Here is a 19,824-nt window from a genome sequence, read left to right as displayed (position 1 = left end):
TTTGCATTTTTAAAATAATGTGGGCAGGGTCAACAACAGCAAAATCCTCATGAAAACTCATCAGCAATTTTATGTGAATTTCTCCCAATAAAAACATTTTTGTACACTCTACAGTGGTATCTGAGGTTAAGTACTTAATTCGTTCCAGAGGTCCGTTCTTAACCTGAAACTGTTCTTAACCTGAAACACCACTTTGGTTAATGGGGCCTCCTGCTGCTGCCGCGCTGCCAGAGCACGATTTCTGTTCTTATCCTGAAGCAAAGTTCTTACGTTCTTAACCTGAAACTGTTCTTAACCTGAAACACCACTTTGGTTAATGGGGCCTCCTGCTGCTGCCGCGCTGCCAGAGCACGATTTCTGTTCTTATCCTGAAGCAAAGTTCTTAACCTGAAGCACTATTTCTGGGTTAGCAGAGTCTGTAACCTGAAGCGTATGTAACCTGAAGCATATGTAAGCCAAGGTACCACTGTATTGACTAAAGTACACTTCTTTTTCAAACAATTTCGCCGAATATAATGCATTCTTGTGTGCTCTTTCTACTAATACGTGCATTTTATGGGGGGGGGAATGTGTTTGTACACATTGCTTGGTTGGAGAACTGCATCACAACATATAGAGAGGTATGAATGTCAAAGCGTAATTGGTTTGTGTATAGGTTCGCGAAGTGCAAATTTGGGAACTTCTCATTAAAACTAAACTTCTCCCCCATCACTACCCAAGTATACTTATTTGTGCTTGCTTCCAGTCAGCAAAGTAGAAGAAATGAAGAACCTGCAGCAAACAGACACAACTGTCAAGGACTAAGAGAGAACGACCATGAGCTGGTATTTTATTTATTAGTTATTGATTTGCTATTTTATTTGAGTGTTATTAAATATTAAAACACCATCATAATCAAATTTGTTTTGCTTCAATTCACCCCAATGACCAATATGTTTTACCGAGAAACGGCTATCTGATTACACTCCATTATACTGAGGCCAGCTGCAGAAACTGCATTATCAACATTTAAATTTTTTAAAAGGGGCTAGTGCAGGAACTCCCAAACTGCGGGCTGCAAGAGAGGCTGATTTGTGCTTTGAAACTTTATGCCACACCGCTGCATCTATATCCACCAAAGTCATCTTCATGCAGCACTGAACATCTTCTACTACAATAAGATCAGCAGAATTTTCCCAGGGAAGGGAGCAAGGATGAACCAGGATTCCCTAACAAAAGCCACACTTAAATAGGTCTGGGAGAAATGCCACTCTTGTCCCAACCCTGATTGGTTGAGCCCTGGGCACAGAGACAATAAAAAATAGTCGGGCTATCCTGTAGCAGAGGCAGTTTAAGGCAGTAGAACCAGTTTCCCTGCACTGGGCACGGAGCAAAGAGGGTGCCTGGTAAACACTTCTTCAGCTATGACAGTGGTATCCAAACTTTTTTCAAAGAGGACCGGATTTGATGAAGTGAAGGGCCATGAGGGCTGACCAAAGGGCCAACCAAGTTTGTTGAGCTATTTTTTTTAGGGTTGAAGTTGTTGAGGTTTTTTTTAGGATTTCACCCCAGGAAATAGTGCCACAGGGGCTGGATTAAACCGACCGGTGGGCCGGATTAGGCCCCCGAAAGGGACTTTGGACATGCCTGGGCTATGAGAAGGGGGTGTGAAGGTACTGACAGGGTCCTAGAGCCCTCCATCTCTAAGCCTAGTTAGCACTTGCCCAGCTTTGGGAAGCAGGGCTAAGCCAAATTTTGGCCTAGCTTTGGTCTAGTTTCAAAGTCTGCTGCCACTGCCTGCAGCTGAAATTGTTTTCAGTTGATCTTTGAAAATAACAACAGGAATAGCAAATAGTATTTTACTGATGTGTTCATGTGCTCCTACTCACAGTTAACCTTTGGTGGGGAGGGGACATGATGTAACATCATCTAGCGCTCTGTTTCTCTGTCTCATACTGTTTTTATCATCATATACCTGTGTATCTGCAAAAACTCTGAAAACACACACATTTGTGGTTTTGTTTGTGTAATGTTTTATCAGCACACACATATGCATCAAATGCACATTTGGGCATGCTGTGAAAGAAATAAAAGGCCATATGGCCATAATTTTCTGTTTCACGCAGAAGATTCAATCCCTGGTATTTCCAGCTAGAGTATTGGAAGATTCCCTTGTCTGAAACTCTGGAGGGCTGCTGCCAGTCAGAGTAGACCATGCTGATCTAGATGAACCAATATCCTGACTCAGAATATTGAGGCAGCTTCCCTTGTTCCTCAGAGAGATGCAAAAAGCACAATATGCTTAGTGTTCTGTAAAAACAAAAACAAAAAAAACAGCTTTTTTCCTAACAGAATAATGGATATTACATCAAGAATCAGGAACCAGCTAATTCAGAATTCAAAAATCCAACTAGAAATTCAGATGGGGGGGGGGGAGGAAATTGCATGCATGCATGCCTGTAAGCATTATAGTTGCCTGCGTGTCAAACACATTTATAAATCAAGGTAGCATCTCATCATTGTTCTAGGCAGTCATGTGAGTACAATGGCACAAGCAATGCAACCTTCCTCAAGGTCACAGGCTGCCCTGGCCACAGGCAACCCAGCATGCCTTGAGAGAAGACGTAGCCAAAGTAGACCAGACCGTAGGCAATGCGCCTGTGGCTCATGTCAAACTGACATTTTGCTTTGTGTGGCTTCCATAGACAGCTGTGCAAGCTTGCAGATTTTCTAGACAGCTAAACCTGGAGGTTAGCTATTTTAGCTATTTCAGGGGAGATAAACTTTGACAGAGACAGAACTGCTGGAAGAGGAAGGTCAAAATAACTTGTAATACTTTTTTTTTTAAAAAAGTACATAAAACAGATGATTATAATTTGACTAGCTTTCAATAAAGATCCCCCCTGGGGTGGGTTGGAAACCAGAAACAGAAAAATGATAACAGTTCAGGATTTTATTTTATTTTTTGTATTTTTATCCATATTGCTAAATTTGTAGTCAATTTAAAATGTGAATAAGCAAAATTGGTTTTACTTTTTAAATATGGAGTTGTATTGATTGATTGATTTTTAAATGAACCTAGTAGCATTTGTACCACATAGAGTACATAGTCCACACTTCCACCACCTTCCCCCCACGTGAAAACCCAGTTTACCATTGAACCAAACAGAAACACAGTTTTTCTGTGCACTGTCATTTGTTTGGATGCAGTGATAAAGTGTGTGTTTTCCAGGTGAAAGCTGCAGAGCCAACACAAAACCACCCAGCTCAAAGTTTAGAAAGCATGGGGCAAGTGGAAAAGTACCTGTGCCAAGACAGAAAAGCACATTTTTTCAATTCACAATGATAAGATAAGCTCCAACCCCCACTCGCACCAAAACTCTAGAGAAAATTTGAAGTCACTTTTGCAGAGGAACAAAACTTTGGAGAGGTTGACGGTCAGATTTTTGACACAGCCCTAGTTTCAAACAGAAGTAGCCTTTGGAAGTGCAAATATCATTCTACTGTGTGAAGGCTACAGAGGTCTGTACAGCTACATACAACCTAACTCTTTTAACTATAGGTGACCAAACCTGGGTCTTTCCACATGTAAAGGAGGGACTGTTTCATTGAACTGTGCTCTAAGCAATTTCTCTTATATAGCCGACAATACACACATACACCTTTGCTCTTTCTAAGGAAGGCATATATACATTGCAAAATAACTCTTGAGTCAGGAAGTAATAGAACAGTTTATTTTAAAAATGGGCAGTGATTGAAAACAACAAAACAACAGCAAGAGAAGGGTGAGAGGCACAATGTGTCCGATGGAGAATATCTCGAGAGAAGATGGATTTCAGGGAGCCAGGTAAGGCACTCGGGGCTGGAGGCATTTCACTGCAAAGCTATCACTGTAAGGCTTCACGTTGCCCTGCCTCATCTCTTTGCAGCTCCCATTTACTAGCATTTTGCTGTCATGGCTAAATGGTAAATTGACACCAAAATGGTCCCTTTTTATTGCTGAAATTTATCATAACATAAGTACTACAGGAGAAGATTCCAAAAGATGCTGTCAGCACTACGTCGTTTTTGCACAGTAGACAAACTAGTTTTTAAAAATAAATAAATAAATAAATCAGCATGAAGAAATTGCATCCAAGTTTCCACAAGTAGCCACTACTCCCTGCGGGGAGCATAGCTAAACTTTGGAGGGGACACATCAAAGATTTGTATCTTGGTGTCTATCTGTTAAGTTGTGGGTGAACATATCAGACGACACAGAGATTCTTCAAACAGCTCTTGTTTATTCAGAGGCGAGAACAGAACTGAGCTGAAGGGTTCAGTCAGCCTGCTTATATAGAGCTCCAGTACACATAATTGTAACAATTTTCTAAAACTATCCAATCACTGAACGTCACTTTTGATCCCTTATTTGCATAACTATCTACAGTATCCCCCTGCTGGCCCAGGGTGAGAACTTCAGTACATAACACTACCATCCTTTAAAAATGACCCCATATTGTGTAGTTTACAAATGTTAAGTGTTTCTTTAGGTTGTCTGATTCACAACAGTTCTCATGTTACTTTTCAACATGACTTCAATGCAAAGTGATAACAATTATATGTGAACGGATCATCTGGGATACATCCATCATAGATGTGGAGATGGAGGAATGATTCAGTGTAGTTGTGATCCATGCCATTTTTAAATGTATATACTCATAAACTCATTCTGCCTCTTTTTGTTTTATTCAGCTATATAATATACTATGACAATAATAAATCCTCTATTTCTACTATTAATAACAATCAGTAAGTAAACAATACTAATACTAAATGCACATTTCTCTAAAAATGCATGTTTAAGCATGTATTGTTACTTTTATTTTTATATATTTGGGATTAAACCATTGATCAACTAAGTTGCAGTCCACAATAATGGGTTTTTGTGGGGGGGGGGGAGGTTAAATTCAGGTTACTTGATTTCAGAATATAGAAAGCTCCAATTGTTTATAAGCACACTGAATAATAACACAGGCAGAGCATCCATATCTCTTTACAACCCTCTCAAACACAATGCTTTTGATTCAAATCAGTTTGAACATTCAGCAGAGCCTGGCCCCCCCTCCACCTCTATGTATGTTGCTTGATCAATTCCAAAATACTTGGTGAATGTTTGAACCGATTTCATTGGAAATAAATGAGTAATGCAGGGAGATATAAAAGGTCCCTGTATAACACCTCGCTTGTGGGTTTTGCACTGGTTGCCAATGTGCTAAAGGACCATGTTCAGGGTGATGGTACCAGTGATAGATTTGGGGCTCTCAAATTCCAGCAGTGCCCTGTGCCACGCTAAAATGTGGCCTCCCTCGCCTCTCATGCTTGTTCTATAGCATTGCAGTGGCGTCACCTGCAGCACTGCACTCCGTGTGGCCAAAGCGACTGCACTAGCCTAAAACCGCCTCTGATGGTACTAACATTTAAGGCCATATACGGCTCAGAACCATGTTGCTTGACAGATCACCTTGTCCCTTATATACCCAGTAGATCATTATGGTCTGTGGGAGAGCTTTTGTTTCAAATTCCAAAGATGCCAGAACCAAGCTTTGCAGTACCTCAGAGTAGAGCTTTTCGAGTTGATACTCCAAATTCTAGGGAATAGCATTTATGTTGAGATATGAGATGTATCTACTATCTATATTTTCCAGAAACAGCTGAAGACATTTTCATTGCCATATGCTTTCCCAGTTGGATGAATAGGTCTCTACCATGGGTATCTACTTTACATTGCTTTTAAATTCATCTGCTGCTATTTTCATACTGTTTTAAACTGGTTGTGTGGTTTTTTTTTTAGCATAATGCTTGAACAGGATGTGATTAACATATATATGTGAAGCAGTCCAAACTGCTTCAAGTATATAATAGTTCAAGTACAGTGGTACCTCAGATTAAGAACTTAATTCGTTCTGGAGGTCTGTTCTTAGCCTGAAACTGTTCTTAACCTGAAGCACCACTTTAGCTAATGGGGCCTCCTGCTGCCACTGTGCCACCGCTGCACAATTTCTGTTCTCATTCTGAAGCAAAGTTCTTTACCCGAGGTAATGTTTCTTTGTTAGCGAAGTCTGTAATCTGAAGTGTATGTAACCTGAAGCGTATGTAACCCGAGGTACCACTGTATATAGAAACCAAAGCAGTTCAGGTATATAGAAATCAAGTCATGAATGTATGTGTAAGAATTAGGAGTGGACAGACCAGATGAATTGTGTTCTATGTCAGGTTTCCCCTACAATATGCATTTTGTGTGCAATTTTAATGTACTATTTATTTATTTATTTATTTATTTATTTATTTATTTATTTATTTATTTGCTCTCCTTTTCAGACCAAAACTGTATCATGAAATCCAGAGAAAAGCATAAACCTGCTGATAGTTGTGTTCTGGCCCACAAGCAAGTTCAGGGACAACCTAATGGGTTGCTTCACTGCAAAAGAGTGCCAAACAAATTCCTCCCCTCATCTCGAGTATGAATGAGGCATAAGTCATTTTATTTTAAAAAAAAAAAACCCTTTCCCTTTTAACAGCTGTGCCTGGTATGACAGCTTCAACCATTTATGGAATGGGAACTCTTGATCACAGTGGTTCTGACACTAGTAGCTTCAAGATTTAGTTTACTGTAATGCACCCTACACCACAACCCCAAAGAAGGGCAGTGCCAAAGAATGCTCCAACTACCGCACAATTGCTCTCATTTCACAAGCTATCAAAGTAATGCTTAAAATTCTACAAGCAGTATGTGGACCAAGAACTCCCAGAAGTGCAGAAGGGGCAGAGGAACCAGAAGTGCAGAAGGGGCTGGATTATGGAGAAAATAATAATAATAATAATAATAATAATAATAATAATAATAATAATAATAATTTATTTATACCCCGCCCATCTGGCTGGGTTTCCCCAGCCACTCTGGGCGGCTTCCAAAAAAACACTAAAATACAATAACCTATTAAACATTAAAAGCTTTCCTAAACAGAAAGCTAGAGAGTTCCAGAAAAACATCTACTTCTGCTTCATTGACTATGCAAAAGCCTTTGACTGTGTCGACCACAGCAAACTACGGCAAGTTCTTAAAGAAATGGGAGTGCCTGATCAACTCATCTGTCTCCTGAGAAATCTCTATGTGGGACAAGAAGTTACAGTTAGAACTGGATATGGAACAACTGATTGGTTCAAAATTGAGAAAGGAGTACGACAAGGCTGTATATTGTCTCCCTGCTTATTTAACTTATATGCAGAATTCATCATGTGAAAGGCTGGACTGGATGAATCCCAAACTGTAATTAAGATTGCCAGAATAAATATCAACAACCTCAGATATGCTGATGACACAACCTTGATGGAAGAAAGTGAGGAGGAATTAAAGAACCTTTTAATGAGGGTGAAAGAGGAGAGCGCAAAATATGGTCTAAAACTCAACATAAAAAAACTCAGATCATAGCCACTGGTCTCATCACCTTCTGGCAAATAGAAGGGGAAGAAATGGAGGCAGTGAGAGATTTTACTTTCTTGGGCCGCATGATCACTGCAGATGATGACAGCAGTCACGAAATTAAAAGACGCCTGCTTCTTGGGAGAAAAGCGATGACAAACCTAGACAGCATCTTAAAAAGCAGAGACATCACCTTGCCGATAAAGGTCCATATAGTTAAAGCTATGTTTTTCCCAATAGTGATATATGGAAGTGAGAGCTGGACCACAAAGAAAGCTGATCGCCGGATAATTGATGCTTTTGAATTATGGTGCCGGAGGAGACTCTTGAGAGTCCCATGGACTGCAAGAAGATCAAACCTATCCATTCTGAAGGAAATCAGCCCTGAGTGCTCACTGGAAGGACAGATCATGAAGCTGAGGCTCCAATACTTTGTCCACCTCATGAGAAGAGAAGACTCCCTGGAAAAGACCCTGATGTTGGGAAAGATTGAGGGCACAAGGAGAAGGGGAGGACAGAGGACGAGATGGTTGGACAGTGTTCTTGAAGCTACAAACATGTGTTTGACCAAACTGTGGGAGGCAGTGGAAGACAGGAGTGCCTGGCGTGCTCTGGTCCATGGGGTCACGAAGAGTCAGATACAACTAAACAACAACAATACACCCTATGCAGGCCTTCCCCAGCACTTGATCTGGAAACTATAGTTTATGCAGAATGATGAACCATGGATGCAGACAGGATGGAAAACCTGATTGTGTATAACACTTCTCCTCAAAGGTCTCCAACCGGTGGCTCATGTCCTCCTGGCTTGCACTTATAAAGATTTGAGGAGTGAGGAATTATCACCCCTCTTTTATTGTCCATTCCAGGTCACCCAACCACTGTTACAGTGTCCTTTCTCTTGGCAGATCAAGATGAGCAGGTGACAGCAAAGGTTGCAAAGTTTTTAGGTGGAGCAATTACAATAAGATCCATTATTTGACTATTGATCCAAACACCCAATTTTATATAATTGATTTTCTACCTTTATCCGCTGAATACGGCATTTTGTTTTTGTTTTTTTGCTATGGCTGATGGCTGATGCAAATAAAGATTCATTCATTCATTCAACACCTCTCCTCAAAGGTCTGCATTGGTAGATCATTTGCTACCGGCCCATGTTCAAGGTGCTACTATTAATATAGAAAGCCTTTAATGACTTGGGACCACTTTGCTGGCAGGACCACCTTACGCCATGTAAGAATCATTCCACTTATATCAATGTGATTTAATCTCCTTTACTGTTAGCTGTTTTCATTTATAATTTTAATATTTCTTGTAAACTGCGTAGTTTTTACTACAGTCAAGCATTAAATCATTTTTGATTAAAAAAAACAATTAGCGTGGTTAGAAATGGCAGTCTAATACCGTGCCAATTTTCCCCCTCAACCATTTGTCTGGACCCCACGGCTCCTGATATTTGGTGGTGTATTAGGACATCGCGTTGATCACATAGTGTTCAAGCCTTCCATTTTAAATAAAGCACACAACTGGCATAATCTGCCGCAAAGCTATCCCACAAAGAAACACCACTGAAATAATTTTTAAACACACATTTGTTGAGGTCCATCATGAACAATCATAGAGAGATCCAAACAGTTGAGCTGCATATCCTTCTATTGTCCTGCGTACGATGTTTATTTCTCCCAAGACGTATTTAACGGAACCTAAACCACATCCCAGCAAGAAGCCAAAGTGCACACATTTAAACCCACTCATGTCAGTGAGACAAAAATGTGGCTTATATCCAAATGGTTTGGTTTAAATAATTGTGGTTCAGCCTCTCTCTGTGTGTGTGTCCCTTAAAGATACTTTAAGAGTTGGCATTAAAACACAAATACTCACGAAAATAAAATAAAAAGAGAGAACCCCTTAATAGCTTTCTCTTCTTCTAAGGGTGCCTGATTTTATGAGGACAGAAAAGCAAAGTTAAGGTAGCCCTATTCCATTACCCTTACCATTTATATATTATTTATAACACTTGCATGATATACTTTTCCGGCACGACAAGACACAGGTTCAAGTGTATTATACTTTCCATTTAACTGCAAGCTTTCCAAGCTTCTCTGGGGATGTGGTATCCAATATTTCTATTAAAAGAGAGCATATAGAGTAGAGCTGGGGCTCCCAGAGGAAAACAGGGAAGTAGCTAGCACAGATTGCCGGACAGGAAGCTAGGCAAAGGAGCTGTGTTTCAAATCCTACTCTGCTGGAAGGTTTGTTAGAAGAAAGTCAGGAATGTATGCCCCCTTGCACTGGTGAGGATCACATGGGAATGTCTCACCCTGCTAACAAAGCTGGGTTAATACACATTATACAGTGTGGGGCCTAGGGATGGGTAAGTCAGCCTACTTTTATTTGTCTCAGTTTCTTATTCATTAGCATTTTATTGTGATTTTTTCCTAATAGACACACATATATGCAATAATATAAACATTTTTCTTTTTGTGAAGCAGTCCTGCCTAGTACAGTGGTACCTTCAGGTTACATACGCTTCAGGTTACAGACTCCGCTAACCCAGAAATAGTGCTTCAGGTTAAGAACTTTGCTTCAGGATGAGAACAGAAATCGTGCTTTGGCGGTGCGGCGGCAGCAGGAGGCACCATTAGCTAAAGTGGTGCTTCAGGTTAAGAACAGTTTCAGGTTAAGAACGGACCTCCAGAACGAATTAAGTATTTAACCCGAGGTACCACTGTATAATGAATTTTTGCACTATATGCATTTTAATGTACATTTTACCCTAGTTTGTGCATTGAGGCACACATCTCCGGGCTGAAGAACCGCATCACAAAATCAAGGGGAGTGCAAAGTTCAAAGCGTAGCTGTATTCCACTTTGTGTATTATTTGCGTTATTTTATTTCATAAAATTTATACATTGCTTGATCTAAACAGGTGGGAAGTTCCAAAGTGTGTGTGCTGTCACGTTATTTAATCTCTTGGGAATGGGGAGGTCACGGGACCTCGACACGCAATAACTCCCTCACTGAATTGCACCTCAGGAGTGCTGTGGCCCTAGCCCCCGCCTGGGTGTCCAGACAGAAGCATCTCCCCTTGATCCATTTGACAGGATACCCCATTTTCTGGAGGAGCAGGCAGAGGCTACAATCTCCCTTCCCTCTGCCCAATGCCTAAACTACCACTCAAGCAAAATGCTCACCACCAAACCACTCACATTTGAAGCCAAGATCTTAAGCGTTCTACCAGGTCAGTCAACCATACATCAATTCCATCATCAGACAGGCATACCCCATCCTGCCTGAATAAAGTCTCTTGGATTGCACCATTTATAAAGACTTGAGGGATGAGATTTTCACCCCTCTTTTATTGTCCATTCCAGGTCGCCCAACCACTGCCACAGTGTCCTTTCTCTTGGCAGATCAAGATGAGCAGTTGGCAGCAAAAGTTGCAAGGTTTTTAGCTGGGGCAATCAGAATAAGATCCTCTATTTGACTATTGATTCAAAACCCTAAAATGTATTTTATATAATTGACTTTTTATTTCTATTCTTTGTATATTGTATTGTTGTTTTATTGTTATGGCGAATGGCTGATGCAAATAAAGATTTATTCATTCTCTTGACTGAGTGTGCTAGGTGAGTGCCAAATTACCCGGCCACTAGAGCTTCCCACACAACACAAAAAGAGTGGTGGTGGAGATGGGGGGAGGGTCATCTTATGAGGCCCCATAGTTCATCCACACAGTTAAATTCAGAGCATATGAAGAGGGCTAAAGATGTTGCCTACTGTGGGACATTGGCAGAAAATGAGGTTTGCATAACAATTTTACATATAGACCTGGATGAGAAGAAATACAGTTGAATTTTCACCAGCTTCCAAAGCTTTTTATAAGTTAAACATCTCTGTGTACTATACATTCATGAAGCTGAGAAAAGATGTGCGTGCATGAGTATTTTTATATATAAAAATTGTGTGGGCAGGAAATCTATATTTCATTAGATATGCTTTAAATCTCTCATTAAATCATATTTTATGAATGCTTTTAGTTAATATTTAATTCACCAGAAAGTTATATATATATATTTCAAAGTTTGACTTTCTGATATATATTTTTTAAAAAAACAAGTGTAAAGCTCATATGGACCTGCTCAGGAATAGTCTGACAAATGGTGCCTGACATTGTGGTTATCAATCCCTTTTAGAATGCAACCCCCAAATATTTAAAATATGGGAGAATAGGAAAAAACACACTCTTCAGCTCAGGGATACTTGAGACTTTTCACTTCATTCTGCCTTGCCTCCCCTTGATCTTGTATATACAAGTTCTGCAAAACTGGTAAGAACTGGGCAAAGACTTAAGACTTGACCATAATTCGTAAATTTGTGTTTTATTCTTATTATTAATTTAATGGAAGAGAGCCTCTGCTTGTATAAACTGCAGACATGATGCACATTCAGACCAAAGCAGCAGGAAAATAGAAACAACATCATACATTTTTGGAAATGAACCTTAACTAATATGAGGAAGCTTAGATCTTGTGATTTTAACACTGAGTCATCTTGAATAGTTAGACTGAAAAGGCAAGGTTGAGCTAACTTTTCATTTGTTAGTTAAGGACTGCAAATATGTTACTAGCCAAGTACTGGAAAAGAGTGGAAATGAGCAAGCCACTGGGAGGAACAATATCGCTCAATTGTGAGATACCTAAGATTGGCATGCATTTGTTATTATAGTAAAGGAAGGAAGGAACATACAGGGGTACCTTGGTACTCGAACAGCTTGGCTCCCGAACAAACTGGCTCCCGAACACTACAAACCCAGAATTAAGTGTTCCGGTTTTCGAACTTTTTTGGAAACCGAACATCCAATGTGGCTTCTGCTTGAGTGCAGGAAGCTCCTGCAGCCAATTGGAAGCCACACCTTGGTTTTCAAATGGTTTCAGGAGTTGAACAGATTCCTGGAATGGATTAAGTTCAAGAACCAAGGTACTACTGTATATGTATACTTTATTTGAAGCATAGGGATGAGCAATGAAGTTGCAAATAAAAATCATAATCAGACATATAGGTCAATTTCTTATATTCAGGTAAATGGAAACAAGAAGAATCTATCTATATATGTAACTGATACTGAAAACCAGTCTTCTTCAATGTGCTGCCCTCCAGATGTTTTGGACTGCAATTCCGATCAGCTCCAACAACCATGGCTAATGTCCAGGGTGTTAAGAGAATATTCCAGCAACATGGGGAAGGCTGTAGTAAAAGGGATGTGTTGGCTGATGCCAGTTGATGACATAGGTTTAATCAGGTAAGTAAACTGTAGGTTGCACTGATTATGTCAGTTACACGTTTTGTATTTTATAACAAAAATATTTTTTGGTGTGCATGAAAAGAAACGGTGGCTATTGTTTGCAAGCCAAGCAGGGAACAATATACAGTGAGTGTGTCCAATACACACACGAACCCTCTGAACCATACACCCTTGTACCATCCTAGTTTATGTGCCTGTTAGTCTATGTTGTTTCCGATTGTCACAAAGGAAGATAAATACTCAGCCTGAATGACAACGTAGCAATTTCTTCTACTTTTATTGCTCCTTCGGTCTGAATTTGGCAGAAAATGGGGGAGTCTTTTCTTTCTGGCACAAAACATAAAGCAAAAGTCCTGCTTTCTAAACTCATTATACTGTATGTATAAAATCTGTAAAACTATGTTTTCTCATTTGGCCAGTAGCCCGGGGGGGGGGGGAGGCTGCAATTTTATGATGCCTCAAAGGCTACAAAGAAAGTACAACTCAGTGTGAAAATTCAATCCAACTTGCAGGCTCCAATATACAAAAGGAAAGCCTTCGTTCCACCTTCATCTAAGGAATACAAAATGTGTGAGAAATCATTTCACTTATACACCCTTCAAAAAAGCCAGAAGTACACAATGGCAAGAAATCTGTTTGCTGGGAAATAATGCCATTAAGTTTGCAGAACACAAGCCTGCAAAAGGCATCTCCAGGTAGAGCTAGGAAACACCCCTCTTTCAAACCCTAGAGAGCCACTGATAATAGTGTAGACAATACTAAGCTAGGTGACCCACAGGTATAAGGCATATTTCTGTGTTCCATATGGTGGCTTCATAAATCATCCGATAAGAAAATGGAAGCCTGAAGGAACCAATAAGACTCAAGTTCACCTGATGGAGCACTACAACTGCCAACAAGGAAAGTCTGAGGCAGAACCACATGTTCAGCCTCCCTGCCTTGCCTCAGAGGACCGCAGGTGGCTGTGCTGCCTAGTAGCTGGTGGCCAAGGATGGGGCAGGGAATTATACCTGAACAATCAAAGCACCTCATAACATAACCTGAATGTGATTATTATTATTTTAATTGCAAGCTGAGTCAGAGAGAAGAAAGAAAGAAAGAAAGAAAGAAAGAAAGAAAGAAAGAAAGAAAGAAAGAAAACTGGATAATTTTAAATCCATTGTACTGGAATGGCTTCACCATCAAACCCTAGGAATTATGCTTCTATGAAGAAGGTTGAGGATGCTCTAGTTACTTCAGATTGATTCACTTCTCGGGATTCCTTGGGGGGAAACCATGATACTTTCAGCTTGCAAGGCAAACTGGATGTACAGAAAGAGAATTCATTTCACTTCCACCTGGTTAATGCACAGTAATTAACCATGACATAAAAAAGAAGCACTTTAAGGACTAAATCCTAAAGCCAGGTAGTGGTGGGTGAACTGAAGGTAGATGAATCACCACATCTAGTCCCTTGCTGGGTGCTCAGCAATAGGGTGGAGAAGATGGGTATTCTTGCTTTTTTCTGTCTTTCCCCATTTTTCCTAAATTTTATTTTCTTAATTTATACGAATCACAATGGTTATTGTCTGATGCAAATATTTAATGTAATATAAACTACCAATCAATGTCATCTCCAGTTGTAGGCTCCTAATCCCAGCCTTCCCAACACCTGCACACCACTTTCATAATCACATTCCCCTTTTGCCCTTAATGAAGTAATTGTACAATGTCAGTAAAATGAAGGTCACAGAAGTTTCTTTGTGGTGCGAGAAAGGCATCAACAATTGGTTCACCATCCCTAAATTTGGGCCACCAATTCTGCCCTCAGAGAAGGCAATTTGATGTTTCCTATGGCCTTTGGGGTGCCCTCTCCAACCAGGACCATAGGATTACAGGGTCCAGTATCCAAATCTATATAGGGGTTTCCCCCAATGTTTTCTGAATGCTAGCACAAAGGCTCTTGTGCTAGTGGGTGGGTGAATTTTAATGTTGCGCAACAGAGGTATCCAGCGCAACAGTTGCACTAGAGGAAACTTGTATTTCAACAGATTGCACAATCTATTGCACAACAAAATTGTCAGCAAGCACTTCCATCATTAGCAACATGGGGTATTTTCCTGAGACTTTTTGCTAATCGTAATGAAATCCCCTTAGATTTCCTTGGGAGTGTTGCTGTCAATGAAACTTGGGGTGCCATGTAAGGATACACAGACCATCTATCCTCATCATTTCATTAGTCTTACTGAAACATTTTTTTCTCCTCATAGCATTTCATGGGTTTTTCTTTTTCCCCCTGGTGTAATCCCCGAAATTCCTTGAAATTCTTGCTGTACCAAAACTCATTCATGCCTTCATTTCCTTTATGAATTGCTTTGGCATGAATGGAACAAGCCAAAGCAATTAACAATTGAAAAAGAAATCATTAAAACAATAAAACATGTAAATAATGTAAATAATGTAAATAAAAACATCTGATCCTTTGAGTTTAAAAGGCAACATATTTCAAAGTTGCACAGAATGATCATGCTTCCTATTTGTAAAAAATAAAAATCTATTTCATTGCTATTTTATATACATTGATGGCCACACAACCCCTTGTTGTTAACATTCCTTGTTATTCACATTCAATATCATTCATATATGACAAATTAAAGGCACTTCATTTGTAAGAGCATTCACCAGATTGTAGGCTAGGCACACACATAGTTAAACCACCAACGAGAAAGGAGGAAAAAAGAAAAAGCTGCCAGGTCCCCACCCCCCCAACCCACAGAAATTATGCACCTAATTGTTTAAACAACAGCTGAGAAACTACCAGCAAGAAATTGCACAGACCAGCAAGTACTTGTCTGGCACAGGGTTAGCAATAAAATCAAATTTACAGCCATTGATGTGCCAAAGTCTTGACACAGGAATTACTTTCCTCTAGATCTCTGTATTTCCACCCAGCCAGTTTGAAGCCAAGCCATTCTTGGGATGGCACCCTGAGATAATGAAAAATAAACTCAGGGTTCAGGGTGAGAAAGTCACAACAGCAACGTTTTATGGAACATCAAGAAAGAAACACTTAAAAATGGAATATATATTATAATTTATGGGGGAGAAAAGACAACATGTATACAACACTGGAACACATGTTGAGCAAAATGAAATAAATTAAAGCAACCAGATTTGTGAGCTGACCAGAGAACAATGTTAATGGTTGGATTTATATAGATATTAGTTACTTAGTAAAAAAATAAAATAAAAAAATCAGCCTTCCCCAATCTGTTGTCTTTCAGACATTTTGGACAACATCTCCCACCAACCCAATCCAGCTTGACCAATGATAATGAGAGCTGTGGTCCAAAACATATGGAGGGCACCAGGTTGGAGAAGGCTAAAGTTAGTGGGGAAAACATAGCCCCACTTCAAACACAATGGCAGGGTAGTTTTCCATATGGAAGAGGTGGTTTGTCCATCCCAATTCCAACCAGCAGCATTACATGTGACATTAAGATGGATGCTGCACATGGATGCCTAGTCTACTCAATCTCTCCTCCTTTTGAGCGAAATGAACAATGCAAATCTGAGGATTGCATCACACACAATCAGCAACCCAAGCAATGTTGGTTTTATCAAGTGAGAAGGGCAGTCACCAAAACTGTGTCAAAGAGCAAGTTAGGAAGGAAAGTACTGTAAGGTACACTAAGAAACTGGAAGTTGTACCTTATCATGGTCAAGACATGGAAGATGTGGAGACAGAGGCATCTTTAATCTTATTACAATACATTTTCTACTTAGGTACAGTTGTAGAAAATGGCTGAAATATTCTTAGGAGGTGGGGGTGGGGGGTGGAGTTAAGAAGAATATTCTTGCAAATATGCTCAGATTAAATTCAAACTGGCTCCAACAGTGATCATTAAGTGGCTACAATGCTATTTCTTCAGTGATACTAAATGCCTGAGCACAAGGTTAATATGAATAATAGGAAAACATATGTTCTGCAAATAGCTCCTATTGTATGCGGAAGAGAACAGGTGTCTTGTTTGTTTTCACAGCTATTTCACCAGCACAGCTAAATGACCCTTTATGTTCCATCTTTCATGCTTCACCTTATTTTCCAAAAGCCGTATATGACTGATCTATTTAATTACTAGTGGTGCTGTTGAGAACATTCCCTCCATCCAGCATGTGAGAGAGCACAAGTTCATCTGACACACTTTACAGCAGCCTTTCCCAACCTGGTGCCCTCTAAATATTTTTGGACTGCAACTCTCATCATTCCTGATCACAGTCATGATGGTTGGGGGAGCCTACTTTACACCAGCTATTAGCATGAAAATAAGTAATGTGGAACAAGAGTAGGGTCAAATGTTAGCTTATAACTGAGCAGTGAGCAATGACCATAAGATGTTGCCTTACACTGAGTCACATCATTGGTCCACCTACCTCAGAACTGTCCAATCTGATAGGCAATGGATCTTCAGGATATCAGGATCTTTCCCTTTAGCTGGGGAAATTCAACTGAAGATTATGGGGACCAAAGCCGAGATCTTCAGTACGGAAAGCGTGTGTTCTGTTCATTTATGTCTCTCCTATAATGTTCTGACTTCTTTTTAAGCAAGGCATATACCTCTGTTCTTGAGCTCTTTATTTGTGGCAAGCTTTTTGTAATCTGTTTTGAGGTTGTTGGGTTTTTGTTTTTGTTGTTTACAAACCAGCAGTGTATAAATTTTATGAAATAACAAATAAATGGAACAAAGCCTAACCCCCCCTCTCTTTCCTGATGTGCAGTTCAAGGAAGGACAACATTTGGACTTAATTTCATTAGGCATTGGCATAGTATCACCTATTCCTGCAAGTGGCTAGTTTAGATCTGGCAAGAGTGATTTGTTCCTAGTAGGACTGAGCAATATATATCAATATATCATCCAAAACTGGTTTGAAATCCATATAGTGATATTGGTTTCATAATTTTTGACCTGGAAATGTATTGCAAATAATGGTGGGTAGGTGCTTGGGTGTAGCAATGTTTAACTGGTGATACATCACAATGTTGAAAACCAGCTATTACCCAGCCCTAATTCCTGGGCACCTTGCTGGAGAGAGGGACAGAGAGAGATGGCCATTCCAATATTAGCTTTGTGCCTGTCCAGCACCAGCTTTCATCCCATGCAATATCAGGACTTATCCAAACTTACCTTTTTGCCCAGCTCTTTCCAGACTCCAAGTGACCTTTTTTCACCCCAAGCTTCCCTCTTAAAAGCCCACTCTTTAAAGCTGAATTGGAACAAATGACAATTCGGGTTTTCTGCAGATTGCGATTGACACTGATTCAGCAGTGAAGAGTGGGTTTTTGCAGCCAAGTTCTGGAGCAAGCAAAAAGGATGGACTGTGCCTGGAAAGTGTGGAGGAAAGGCAAATGTAGATAAGGCCTAACTACAGATTAACAAATAAAATGTGACCATCAACAGGGAGAAGGGAAGAAAAAAATTCCCACTCCTGGTGTAGTTCAAACCAAGGAACAGCAAAGCAGTGATGGGGGATTCTATGCAACTTATTTATTTATTTAATTTTATTTATACCCCACCCTCCCCAGCCAAGGCCGGGCTCAGGGCAGCTAACAGCAAGTATAAAAACAATTGATTAAAATACAACTTAAAAACAGGATTAAAGTATAATTTAAAATGCAGCCTCATTTCAGTGGAAGCCCAGATCAAAAACTGTTTGGGGGGGAAAAACATCAAATCTTCACCAAGGCCAACTATCCAGACTGGTCCTATGTGGGCCAGAAAAAAAGCCAGGGAGGTCCCCAAATAGGGATTCCATCACAGGAGGAGAAAGGAAAGAGGGGGAGGGGATCAGGCTGATTCCAAGCCAAAGGCCAGGCGGAACAACTCTGTCTTACAGGCCCTGTGGAAAGAAATCAGATCCCGCAGGGCCCTGGTCTCATGAGACAGAGCGTTCCACCAGGCAAGAGCCAGAGTTGAAAAGGCCCTGCCCTGGTTGAGGCTAATCTGACTTCCTTAAGGCCCGGGACCTCAGGATTATTGCTATTTATGGACCTTAAAGTCCTCTGTGGGGCATACCGGGAGAGGCGGTTCCATAGGTACGAGGGTCCTAGGCTGCAAAGGGCTTTAAAGGTCAAAACCAGCACCTTAAACATGACCCTGTACTCCACCGGGAGCCAGTGCAGCTGGTAAAACACTGGGTGAATGTGATCCCATGGCAAGGACCCCGTAAGTAGTCTCGCCGCAACATTCTGCACCCGCTGGAGTTTCTGGGACAACTTCAAAGGCAGCCCCACGTTGAGCGATTTACAATAGTCAAGCCTGGAGGTGACCGTTGCATGGATCACTGTGGCCAGATCAGGGCGGGAAAGGTAAAGGACCAACTTGTGAAACAGAAATTTTGATTCTTATGTTAAAATAGAAGGGGATTTTTAAAAATACAGTGGTACCTCAGGTTAAGTACTTAATTTGTTCCGGAGGTGTGTTCTTAACCTGAAATTGTTCTTAACCTGAAGCATCTCTTTAGCTAATGGGGCCTCCTGCTGCTGCCACGCCGCTGGAGCCCGATTTCTGTTCTTATCCTGAAGCAAAGTTCTTAAACCTGAAGCACTATTTCTGGGTTAGCGGAGTCTGTAACCTGAAGCGTATGTAACCCGAGGTACCACTGTAACCTGATCCCTTTGTGACACCAAGGACCAATGTCCCTGTTGACAAGAGATCAGGCTGCACTGCTCCTGAATTTAGGCAGTAAGTTGTGCAGAGTTTAATAAACTTCAAACATTCATAAACCTCCAGAGACCTGGGGGATTTAATGGATGACATTTAATGTTAAATCAGTGGTGTAAAGAGAGAGGCTCCCTGCTTGGGTCTTGTGGGACCAGTGCTATGTCTTCTTTATCGCACAGCCTCTTAATTGTAGTGCATCTTGAAAATGATTAGATCTATTGTTAGCAACAGGCCTTTGTCAGGGCCGGTGACCCTGTGATGAATAGGAATTTCTCCTTAATTCCTTTGGATGCTGAAGCCTGAAGTCACAACTGAGCCACAGACCCCAATTATTAAGTGATTAATGAAATTGTAATTGCCACCCTTTTGTTCAC

The 19,824-nt window shown here is 40.5% G+C and overlaps 1 protein-coding gene across 2 annotated transcripts in view; it reads right to left on the bottom strand.

Moving 5' to 3' along the window:
• PCDH11X (protocadherin 11 X-linked) overlaps positions 1-19,824 on the bottom strand; it is a 777,747-nt gene that overhangs the window by 292,644 nt on the left and 465,279 nt on the right. The gene's annotated exons all lie outside the window — the stretch shown is intronic.

This window comes from Podarcis erhardii (genome assembly GCF_964252035.2).
Source record: "Podarcis erhardii genome assembly, chromosome: Z".
Classification (NCBI taxonomy): Eukaryota; Metazoa; Chordata; class Lepidosauria; order Squamata; family Lacertidae; genus Podarcis; species Podarcis erhardii.
The sequence above is the reverse complement of the archived record's forward strand: the minus strand, read 5'-3'. Positions and strand labels throughout refer to the sequence as shown.